Source organism: Mytilus edulis, chromosome 6 (assembly GCF_963676685.1).
Source record: "Mytilus edulis chromosome 6, xbMytEdul2.2, whole genome shotgun sequence".
Lineage (NCBI taxonomy): Eukaryota > Metazoa > Mollusca > Bivalvia > Mytilida > Mytilidae > Mytilus > Mytilus edulis.
In genome coordinates this window covers 45,987,686-46,000,985 of record NC_092349.1, presented here as the reverse complement: position 1 = coordinate 46,000,985, position 13,300 = coordinate 45,987,686, and the positions used below count along the sequence as shown (strand labels likewise).

Here is a 13,300-nt window from a genome sequence, read left to right as displayed (position 1 = left end):
AGTCCAAGGACCATAACTCTGCTCATAATCATGTCATAACTTGTCATGATAAAGCTATATTCCTGTAATTTCAAGAATCAAATCAACATCTTCAAGCATGACTCCAATAAAGTTAAGTCCAAGGACCATAACTCTGCTCATAATCATGTCATAACTTGTCATGATAAAGCTATATTCCTGTAATTCCAAGAATCAAATCAATATCTTCAAGCATGACGACTATAAAGTAAAAAAAGACAAGCCTTATTGAATTCTTATAGTGAGGGCATCATTTGTGAGCGGTAGCCTAGTTTGTGGTACTCTAACTTCCTCCACCATTCAAAACTGGTTGTCATGATATAGCCAAGTGGGATGAAAAAGGTATTCTAGGATACTTAAATTGATTTCCTCATATCTTGAAGTTGCTTTGATTGTTTAATTGGAAACTTTACATACTTAGTTGGAATTTGGGAATAACGATTAAATGCATTCAAAGTATCCCATTTCAATCTTGCAACAATTTCAATATGCACAATAATGATGTATTATGCACTCTTGATACAGCTGTTTATTCAGAAATTATTACTAGTGGCTAACTTGAATAATCATAATTTAAAGATTTTTTTTCAAACATGTAACTTAGTTTTAAGCATAAGCATTTTGATAAAAAACTTATTGAAAAACAAGGATATTTTTGAATTACTGGCAGTTTTCTATTTTATTTATCAATCAATAAAAACTTCCTGGGAAAGAAGGAAATGAAATGTCACATGATAATATTAGTGATGTAAATATGTTGTATACACACAAACTTTATAAGGAAACTTTTTCAAATATTGGCTTCGTGTTTCTGTTTTGAGTAAAACAAACAATTCACAATGGCTGCTTTATCATTTAACAGTGTAAAATATTGTGTTTTTTTATGCCCCACCTAAGATAGTAGAGAGGCATTACGTTTTCTGGTCTGTGCCGCCATCTGTTTTCGTTCGTTGTCTGTCTGTATGGGTCTGTCCTGCTTCAGGTTCAAGTTTTTGTCAAGGTAGTTTTTGATAAAGTTGAAGTCCAATTAACTTGAAACTTAGTACATATGTTCCCCACGATATGGTCTTTCTAATTTTAATTCCAAATTAAAGTTTTGACCCCAATTTCACAGTCCAATGAACATAGAAAATGATTGTGCGAGTGGGGCATCTGTGTACTATGGACACATTCTTATTTGTCATTTATTCAAACTGCTAATATGCACTAAATTATTGGTGCACTTTGTACAAAAAAAAAAAACTGATAAAGGAAATTTTGTTTAAGACTAGCAATTTCCTGCAAGGAATAATCTATCTATTTTAAAAATATATACATCATTTTTATGTTGAGTCTTCGACTTTTATTGAAAAAGCGAGACAAAGCCATCCTACATTCAGTTGGTGGCGACCACAAATGTTCACTTTGTGGTTAAAGTTTTTGAAATTTTAATTACTTTAATTTCTTAAACTATTCTGAATTTCTACCAAACTTGAACAGATGCTTATTTATGATCATAAGACAGTATCCAGAAGTGAATTTTGTAAAAAAAAAAAATATGTTTTCCATATTTTACTTTTAAATGGATTCCATTTAGTAAAACACGAAAAATATTCAAGTTCAATTTGTGAATTACAATGCATTTCAGAAATGTATAACTGCTTTCATTTATCAAAGCATGTATATTTGTTTATTTCCTTGTCCAGTGGCAAATATTTCATGCATATTCATAGTAATATAAGCTTGGCAACAGTATATTCCATTATAGTTTCCTATTTTGAAATAAATACTTGTATTGAGACTCAACAAACTTTCCAATTAGTGTGCTATCTTAATATGCGATCTGTATTGACAGGTTGAAGGACCACTTAAGGTGGTACCTAACACTACAGGGAGATAACTCTGTAAAGTCAGCTAAACGTTTTAATTACGTTGTGTTGTAAAGGGAATAATAAGCTTCTCAATGATCAAAATTGGTGTTTGTCAAATTGCTATATAACCAGTGTAATTTTTCTGACAAAACAGTTGGTTCAAAATTTTTGAAATTTTTATATTTTTCTTAAAGGGTCAAAGTAAATACTTTGTCAAAATTTTATCAAAATTAAATGAGCCAAATTAATTTTGGTAAAAGTGTTAGGTACCACCTAAAGTGTGTCAAATCATCAGTTGAACAGGTCTTTTTGTCATAAATATATGAAGATGTATTATAATTGCCAATGAGACAACTATCAGATAGAGAGGAATATATGATCTTGGTAAAAAGAAAACAAATATACTCTAGGTCAGTGTAAACAGTACGCCTCTTTTTCATAATATTATAACAAAACTTTTACGATGTGAAAATCATTTTTTTTTATCAAATCACAAGGAAATATGAAAGTTTTATTTCCTTATATTTTATACAATTCTACATTTAGAGGAACTGAAGCTGAAGTGAAATTCAAACTTTTTAATTAAATAGGGAAACACAAATTTTATTGAAATTGATTACAATAGCAATCAGGAAATAGTTCTTAAGTTATAATTATAACAGGAAGAAGCCTTACAGGTTTAATAAGGTCCACAGTCTAATCATTTGTCAGTCACACAGTACTATTGTCTTTCTTAATAAGGTAAGATTTCTTTAGAACTTTTTAAATACATGTTAATCATTTGCAAATGATAGCCACAATTATTTCATCATTTAGATTATCTATTGATTGCACCGTGATTGATTGTTTTTAGAGTTTTCAATGTCACTTTTAGCAGCCTTAGCTATGTCACAGTGGTCAGTTTGTTTTTATTGGTATAAAAATCCAGAGTTCCATTAAGAACAACTAACCTGGAAGAGGAAAACATAAGCAATCTAGTCATTTAAAAGAACAACATATTTACATTGCCACAAGTGTGGTTTGAACTTCTGACCTCAGTGTAGAGGTCTGCTTGAGCTTTGGTCTATATTTCAACTTAACCCAAACTTGACAGGGCAAATTTTAAATTTAGTCCATTCAAACTGTATTCATTGCTGCCATGTTTTGAATAGCTCACTGGCAGATTGTCAACTACGAGACAAAAGATTTTAAAACTGTAGAAAAGATTAACTGGACAGAATTGAGACACACACTGAACATGCAATTTGTAACACTTATAAATGAGAAAAATGCTTGTCACCCATTGGCAAATGTGATGTATTGATATGTAGTGCTTTAGGTACTATAGGTTCTTATCATTGGAGTATTTATATCATACTTTATTGGTATAAATATTGGTCTAAATATTGTGGATATGATAATTAGATTAGAAGTGAGGCTATGTCAATGAGACAGTAAACCAACAGCACAAGAAACAAGAACAGTTGTCTGTATATAGATAGATAACAATCAAATACTGATTTATTGACACCCCTCCTAAAATTACCATGTTCATTCATATGAAAATGTTGCTATATCAGTATATTTCCAAAAAGTGTTTCCTCATTTTAAACTTTAACTGACCCTGACCTCATTTTTATGGTTCATTGGTCAATATTAAGTTTTTGTGTTTATGGTCTGTTTTTCAAATACTATAAGCAATTGATTAACTACATTTGGTATATGAATTGATTAATTGTAAGGTGAACATGACGGTCTGGTGGGTATCACTGGTTGGGGATGGGGAAGTCATGTAAACTAGATAAATGCTTGTATCATTTTCTAAGGCAACTATTGCTGCCAAAACAAATTTTAAGATGCACCTGTTATTTTCCATAATACTTTAAACCTTACATACCCAAAATCTCTAAAAATAAAAAGCAATGAATTATGACTGAGTACCATTTCCTGAATTCAGGTTCTTGTGTACTGTGCAAAACAAGGCTATTAGATAATATCTACCAGATACAGATGAACGATAATTCTGATGTCTGTGCATGTAATACATAGAGGTTAATCATGTCAGATTATAATATACTTTACATCCTCAGTATTGAAACTGTATATTCAGAAATTATGAAGAGCATTTATTATTGTGAAACCTTGACCTCTGGCAAAAATGCAAAATGCTAATTCAAATATTTTATGAAGGAAAATCACTACTGAAACTAAGCATACACAATTATATTTTGCTTACATGATTTTTTTTGCAATTATTTCTCAATTTTCATGCAGTACTACAACCTAGTATATAAGTATACTATATGTAAAACAATATAAAGAAGATGTGGTATGATTGCCAATGAGACAACTGCACTTCTTATAATCGACACTATAGGGTTACATTAGATACAATGAGATTAATCTTTTCACCCCCCCCCCCCCAGTATTGGTAACCTACTGACTTGTAGATAGTACTATAGTTCTTATTTCTGGAGATGTAGTATGATTGCCAATCAGACAACTGGACTTCTTATAACCGACCGCATAGGGTTTACTAACTGTTCTATTAGATACATTGAGGTTAATCAATCCGTATTTAATTTGCTCTTCACCCCCTCCCCAGTATTGGTAACCTACTGACTTGTAGATAGTACTATAGTTCTTATATCTGGAGATGTAGTATGATTGCCAATGAGACAATGCACATATTTACCTCAGAGTTCATTGTTATACATAAAGATTAATCACTCCAGATTATACCATGCTTTACACCCTCAGTATCAGTAGCAAGTAGATAGTACGATGGTACTTAACTCTGACAACTTACATTATTGATCATAATTAGCTGTATTATCATTGTTTCTATTTTCATACAGTGCATTTTTTTCTGTGTTGATACTTATGTTTGTAATTAGTAATAGTGTCTTTTTATCTGGTATATATTAGTTTCATTGGCCTACTGGTTTCTCCAGAAGTAAATCTTATAAGTGACCAATTTATTAACATACTTTATTCAAAGATTGTATTTGAAATTATTCATCAACTTATTTATCTTATGTTTGGAAATCAGATATAGATTGGTTAAGCTATTTTACCTTATTAACTGATAGGAAAAAACTCATTTTAGAAGATCTCGAGCTATACACATAAGCGTATAATTATGTTGGCTTCGAACAGAATATAGACATAATATCTTTGTACTTGGAGAATTTTTGTCTTTAAATATTTTCTTTTAGGAACTATCTGTGTAGTCTATATGAAGCATTATTTGATGGATTCGGTTCATATCTGAAAGTGCTACTGTATAAAGACTATATTTGCTTGGTCATAAATGATGTTTTCACCTGGCTGTTTTTGGTTTAAAAACCATATTTGCTTGGCCTTACAGGATGTATGGCAGTTTATGGTTTAAGAATTATTATTTTCTTAGCCTAACATAATATGTAAATTTGAGGTTATTTGTTTGGCCTTTAGAGGATGTGCTATCCATCTGGCAGATTTGTCTAAGAATTATATGTTCTTGGCTTAGAGGATATGTTTTCATCTTGCAGTTTGTGGTTTGAGAACTATTTTTGTTTGGCCTTAGAGGTTCTATTTCCACCTGGCAGTTTGTGGTTTAAGAACTATCTTTACTTGGCATGAGAATATGTTTATTTTCACCTGACAGTTTGTGGTTTTAGAACTATATTTGCTTTGCCTTGTGATCTGAGTTTCCACCTGGCAGTTGTTGTTGAAGAACTTTATTTGCTTGGACTCAGAGGATCAGTGTAAAATTCCACCTGGCAATTTGTGGTTTAAGACATTTCTTTGCTTGGCCTGAGGATCTGCTAATTTCCACCTGGCAGTTTGTGGTTTATGTTATAAAGTTAATTACAGAATTACATCACCTCTCAGGCAGGTTAGTAGTTACTCTATACTATTTTTGTACTTTTTGTACTTTTTTCATTCATGAATTTGTTTTGAGATATTTGCAGAAATATTTTCATTTTGTCTTTTTAAATTTTAATAATTTGGCATTTGAATTATTAGTCAAACACTTCCTTTTAACCATTTTTATAAAAACAAATAAATTCAATAAAACTGTACCCTGATTTTGCATGACAGGAAGAGTTTGTAAATAGTTGTATTCTAGTTCATCTGTTCTTTTTTTCATGATAACAACAAAATATGGGTCAATCAATCTTCAACTCTCCAATTTTTATATCTTCTTATTTCCGTAAAATCACAATGCAAGATATTAAACAGTAGAGTACCATCACCTTCATGTTATAAGCTATAAAATTGAGAATGGAAATGGGGAATGTGCCAAAGAGACAACAACCTGACCATAGAAAAAAACAACAGCAGAAGGTCACCAACAGGTCTTCAATGTAGCGAGAAATTCCCGCACCCGGAGGCGTCCTTCAACTGGCCCCTAAACAAATATATACTAGTTCAGTGATAATGAACGCCATACTAATTTCCAAATTGTACACAAGAAATTAAAATTAAAATAATACAAGACTAACAAAGGCCAGAGGCTCCTAACTTGGGACAGGCGCAAAAATGCGGCGGGGTTAAACATGTTTGTGAGATCTCAACCCTCCCCCTATACCTCTATGTTTTTAATCTCATATAATTTGACTTAATTAGAATGAGTGCATATGTACTTAAATGTCATTTTAGATCCTTTACATGCCTCTTTTGAGGTACTAAATTTAACAAAAGGAGGATTTCAAGTGTCATCAAGTCAAGACTTCTCATTGAGGATATTTCCTATAAAATATAATAAAAAATCCACAGGGTTGAATTTCTTATGTTGACCCTAGAAGTTGTTTTGCCTCTGTGTTCAGACTCATTTTGTTTTCAATGCTCCTGAATGCTATTTTAGATTGACTTCCCAAACTATACTAGTCTCATACATAGCATATTAAGGTTGTTATAATATACTATATGTTAAGCAGTCTGATTAAATTCTGCTTAATGCAAGAACCTACAATTCTGATCTACTGAAGTGGGTCTCATTGGGGTCTAAGCTGGATGCCAGATTGCCGATTTTTTGTAAGCATGACACGTGAAAGTCAAATTATTGTGCCATGAAAACGGGAAATGAAGTCTAGCGGGGCACGGGAAATTACAAAAAAATGAGAATTGCTTACATATATAGTGTAAGCGGGATAAGGGAATCTGACAAAACAGTAAGCGGGATACAGGAATCTGACAAAACAGTAAGCGGGATCCGGGATCAGAACCCCCCAATGAGACCCCCACTGAAGGTTGATGGTTCTTTCTAGGCACTCTGGCTTCCTCCCCCATAAAAACTAACTAATATGATTTATCTAAGGGTACTGAAAGTGGTGTTATAAAAACTATGAGTCAATCAAGATCATTGTCTCATCTATTATAATACTATGACACGGATATTCAATAAGAGTTACAAGTGTAATTATAAAGAATGACCATGTTAAGTGATAGTGTGTTTAATTAAGGAAATGTTTTAGATAAATGTAAAGAGGACTAAAAGTATATTATTAAGTATCGTTGTGTATTAAAATTCTGCCTTTATGTTTAATAACTTTTGAACTAGTGAGTGAGATGATCTTTATGTCTATTTTCTTTTAAGGTACAAGTTGATTGTTATCTGAAGAGATTGACATTTATATCAGGTAAGAGTTGTCTCCCTTTAAGCTAAGTCTTTTAATACAGTATATTTATTACGGTGTAATAGCATCGCACTTACCATTGTTATATTTATTAGTTTAATAGTCCCAGTTTTAAGGTTGTTTTTTTTTTATTGAAAAGAGACATTCTTAATGTCCCTTTTGAAAGTTTGAGTTTGTTTGTAATAATTCAGTACTTACCTCTCCTGCTTAAGAGAGCCTGAAATCCTTTAACACTGGAAACTCTTCTTGAGTCCTGGATTTTGATTTTGGCCGTGTGGGAGAGATGATAAGTTATATATACAGATCAATTTCATTGAGAAAGGTAAAAAACAGAGCTAATTCTGAATGATTACTTGATATATTTTTTATTAAACAAATATCTAGGCATTCAGGCATTAATGAAGCCATCATAGAGTAACCAAATATAACACTGATTTTAAGAGTTATAATGATTTGAACAAGACATGTTTTCTTTCCTCCCTAAAGTTATTTTCCTAGATTTTAGATAAAAAAAATATCTAAAAGATATTGGAACATTTTACCTTTTGGTCACTAGAGTTATCTCCCATTTATTGTTATGGAAGTTAAATTAGCAAGGTACTTTGTAATTACAAACAATAGAGGAAACAGTTTTCATTAATAGCGATAATTATAGACTAAACAAGCAATGTGGTATACTAATAACTTATCTGTTTACAATACAAGTCTTTAACATTGCATTAGGTTTTAAAAGAAGAGGCATCTGTTTTGATATTTAAGAAGTAACACAATGTATGTAAATGATGCTTGATCAAGGCTATAATTAGGCTGTCCATTTACTTGTTTGAATTGTTTTACATTGTCATTTCAAGGCCTTTTATAGCTGACTACATGGTACGGGCTTTGCTCATTGTTGAAGGCTGTGTAGTGAGTGACCTATAGTTGTTAATTTCTGTGTCATTTTGGACTCTCTTGTGGAGAGTTTTTTGCTTAAACTTGACTAGCCCAAAAAATCAATACACAAGGCAAAATTGTAGCCTGTATTCAATAATACTCTTAATTTCTTACACAGTCAATGACAGTGACAGGGACGCAGCATTCAGATTTTGTGTAAATTTTCTTTTTTTGTTCTGAATATGTATGAAATATTTGTCACCGGATGTTATACAAAGTCAGATGTTATTGTTTACTTTTCATTTTGTTTTCAGTCTTTAAATCAGGTTGATGGTTAACACTTCTGAATTGTTTCTATTTTTTTCATGCTCACGCTCTATTATGTTATCTACTGTACAGTATGGGTCAGTTGCTCATTGTGGAATTGGAAGAGGCCCGGTAGTTGTTTTAATCCTTTGGTTCTCATGAATAGTTTGTCTCATTGGCCATCAAAATTGAATGAATTATAAAAAGTTTATATTCTATACGGTTATGTTGACTTATCATGTTAAGGTCACTTTTGATATTTGTCTATGGCAAATATATATATGCCTCTTTAATAGATTAAATCAATTTTACACTTTTATCTAACACATTATCAAATCCTAATGGAAAATTGTTCAAAATTTTGTCACAAGTAAAAGACCAAAGCAGAGTGAAAGATCAAATAATCTTAAGGGAAACAATACATTAATTGTCCCAACATAAAACTTTTAATTCTGTTACTTTTTTTTGGGAGCTTTTTCACACTCTTATATAAGCTTTAGCATATAGAAAATGTAATCTTTCATATTTTTTTTAAAACAAACAATTTAAAAATAAATGTATGTCTTTTTATAATTTATACTCAGCCATGTATAATAAATTAAAATCAAGATTTTAGAAAATCTTACTTATTTTTTAAAACATATAATTTAGAAATTATTTATATTTTTTACAAATTTATCCAAATTGATATTAAAAACAAAATCAGCAAGTACAACATCAAGGTGAAAAACTTTCCTACAACAAAGCTGTGACTAATTAACTGCCTATTATTAATAATTCAACCTGAAAATTATAAAATGAAGCATGACTCAGAATCCAGGTAGAACCTATTGATTTAGAGTTAATTGTGGGATGCACATGCAGAGAAAAAACATGCATTGAGGCCATCTTAAGGATATCTGATACTTCCTTTTCTAATAGCTATTGTAAGTGATAATTAGATTTACAGTCAGATTAACTTAAAGGGACGAATTGTATATTTTAAGTTTTATGTTGTAAGTATTGTGTTAAGACTTTAAAAATTGCAGAATTGATGATTTTCTGTAAAATTGTAGGAAGATGAATCTTAATTTGTTTGAAATTTTATTATAATAATGGTTATTTAATTAATTAATTGGTTAGTTTGAGCAATGCAGTTATGGTCTACTATTAAATGCTTGTAAGAGTTACTAAGTAATTTCACAGCACATGCGACCCTATACCATTGAAAGCTTAGGTGGAGTATCAACCAAAATTATAAAGATTTGACTCTGATGTTTTTTAAGAGGTATGAAACAAACTAATACAGACAAAGTAATACAAATCTGGAATTTTTCAATTGGAAACATTTATTGCTTGCTGCCATAATGAATTAAAATTGAAGAAAATGATGTGGTAAAAATCAGCAGCATTTTTTAGGCTAATTTAACTTTGTGATTTATGAATGAAGAACTATGAATGATAAATAGATTTCACCCAGGTACTTGTTTAACTTTTTACACTTACTACAGACAAAATGCATTTATTCAATAGAACTTATGATATAAAAATACATAAAAATATATTAGTAAAGTGAAAAAAATATGATGCTTAAAGGGAGATAACTGAGGTTTGATTTTTAAAACAACATGAACTGATACTGTAGCTTGATGTTAACCTAAACAAAACTGCATGCTAGCCAAAAATAAAATTGATTTGAAAAAAGATTGTGTTTGTAAAATCTATTAACAAAGACAAGACAAATACTTTATTAAAGTCTCACTACTTGTTCCATATAAGATAAACAGCTTTAAGTTAGTAAAACACATCTTAAGTGCCACTCTATAAAGAGTTATGAGAGACTATAAAATAATTAAATATAATACAAATACAAGTTAATTAACATGAGTTTAAAACCTGTCTTTCGCCTGTCATTTGTTGATATTACCTGCCAACAATGTTCCTCAATGCTTACATGTAGGTTATATCCAATCAAAATTGTTGTAGTGACCATCTTGAACTTGCAAATGTGTCTTACAGCTTTTCTCCATGTTGAAGGTGTCCATAACATTTTAATGATGAACACCAGGACTGATAGTTTGTTTTTTGTTTTTTTTAAGTTTGTATGGGGATTAAAGTGTCATGAATTCATACACCATATTTTTATTTCCCGTTTTTTTTCTGGACAAAAAACTTGTAGGTTTTGCTTGACAAATTGGAACGTATAAGAACATAGTTTGTATGGGGATTAAAGTATCGAATTCATACACCATATTTTTATTTCCCGTTTTTTTTTTCTGGAAAAAAAACTTGTGGGTTTTGCTTGACAAACTGGAACGTAAAAGAACATGCACTTGATCCTCAAATTGTTTTTGCTGCTTCTACGTTAAGTATTATTTTTAATTTAGTTTCTTTTATATATTTCAGAGTTTAGTTTGGTTTCTATTATCACTGTACTAGTATACATTTTTATTTTGTAACCAGCTGAAGCAAGTCTCTGGGTACAGGAATTTCTCGCTGCATTGAAGACCCATTGGTGGCCTTTGGCTGTTATCTGCTCTTTGGTCAGTTAATGTTGTCTCTTTGACACGTACATTCTCACTTTCCATTCTCAGTTTTATTCATATGAGTAAAAGGAAAGACGGGTGTGCTATCCTCCAATCTTAATTTGCTAGGATTTTAGGTTTTTCTGAAGAAGGTTGTGGTTTTCTCTGTAAACTCAGGCTTCCTCCCCAATAAAAACTAGACGCCATGCAATAGTACAATAGTTTTGTTGAAAATCACGCACAGAAGAAAACGTTTACGTAACGCGGCATTATTGTATATCCAACGTCGTTTACTTATGACGTTATCTTGTACTTCAGTCATCAATACAAGTTCATACAGTTTAGACGTCTTTCTTATTACATATGCAGTTTTAGTAAAACCACATTACGATAAGTTTTAAAAGTGGTTTTTAACACCAAACAATCAATCAATCATGTTGATTACTGAAAACCAATTTAATTTCGCAAATACTTTATTTTGCATTCTGGCCTATTGCATAGTAATTTAATGTGTCGATTCTCAAATTACCTTGATGTAATTAAGTGAGGAAAAAATCCAAGTTTTACATGTTCGCAAGGATCTATATATCCCATACTTTTCTACTTACGAAAGTTGCAAAAATAAATCGCTAGTGAAAATTAGATTATTTTTTTAAAAGTAAATATCTTTTATTACATATCTGCTGTTTTAACAATTTACTCAGATTACAGCGTTAGCCCGAGTATCCCTGTTATTAGTTAAAGAAAATTAGATTATTACATAACAATATCTCTTATGACTGTTTGCAAGTAGCTAAAATTCATGTCCATAAAACATATAAGATTGTCTTTTAAATTTACATGTAAAATTTGTCACTTGAAGTTAAGCAGACATCAATCAATCAGTGCTTCGTATAAAGCTTTTGAGACTGACATTTTAAATTGTGTAGATTTTAAATATTTGTTTTTTTTTAAATATAAATCTCTGTAAACGTAAGTCTTGTTGGTGTTATGAATTATTTGTTTGGTAACACAAGATGATTCAACTTTGCGTTAAACTTATTTCATAGGCAAGGATTTACAATGATATTTTATTTATTCATTGTGGAATTCAAAATTTCTGTGAAAATAATGTGTCCATTCTCACATTATGATTTAATTAAATCCTGAATTCATGACGATTTAACTGGTGAAATCCTGACTACTTTCAAATTGAACAGCTAAGCCTTGAATACCCTGAAAAATCCTTCCACATTTACATTTTCTGGTCACAATATCACTTATGATAAATAAACATTCTTTTACTCAAGTGGGTCCCATACCATATGAGCCTTATTAAAGTAACTCTAACTTGTGCCTAACACAATTTCTCAAACATCTCTCTAACGTAAAACAAATCCTCAAAATCTTTAGTCCTCACTTTAAGCCTAAACTGAACCCTAAGGGTGTATTCAGGATTCTTGAGAAAAGAGAGGCTCCCTTGGCAAGACTCAATGTTTGCATTGTATTTGAAGCTCCATAAGGGAGGGGGGGTCAGATCCCAAACCCTTAATCTGCCTCTGCAACCCTAAAATTTATGGAAAATTAAGAAACAATTATAATCATGAATATTGAAAGAACATATTGCAAATATTTCAGGTGTGTAGACTTTTGATGAACTTATGATTTGCATTGCTCCATTACAATCTCCCATACAGACAGAGTTATCGTCCTTTCCTAGAGGAAATTAGGACGACAACTCTGTCTGTATGGGAGATTGGCTCCATTAGTGAAGCTTACCTCCCCTGTTTTTATATACTTTGTTTTTAAATTTTACACTGCACAATTAAAATACAGTTCAAATTCTTTTAACATATTTCAAAGTTTGCATTGTAATTTTAGAAAATGCCCTCATAATATTGAAAATTTCCACAGAATGTTACATGAAAAGCCTTATATATATAATTCCAATATGAATTAGAAAAAAGTTTAACAATATTTTTAAGCAGTACAAAAACTATTTTAAAAATTGAATGCTAATAATGACTATACATGACACTGATCTAAAATCTAGACTAATGTAGTCTCATATTTCCATTGTTGAATGCAACTTTATGAATTGTGAATTAAATCCATTCATTTTTGACATCATGATTATTGCTGTGGAGTCTTAAAAATATATTTACCT

General features: G+C 30.9%; 1 protein-coding gene across 2 annotated transcripts in view; it reads left to right on the top strand.

The window, feature by feature from the left end:
• The first annotated feature begins 2,392 nt into the window (after positions 1 to 2,392).
• LOC139527757 (septin-2-like) overlaps positions 2,393 to 13,300 on the top strand; it is a 69,380-nt gene continuing 58,472 nt past the window's right edge. Inside the window, exons 1-2 of one of the 2 annotated variants that reach the window (XM_071323397.1) lie at positions 2,393 to 2,609; positions 7,432 to 7,474. The gene's annotated coding sequence lies outside the window, so the exon portion shown is untranslated. Of the gene's footprint in view, positions 2,610 to 5,702; positions 5,728 to 7,431; positions 7,475 to 13,300 lie in introns of those variants that run through there. The other variant, XM_071323398.1, reaches the window with a different exon arrangement.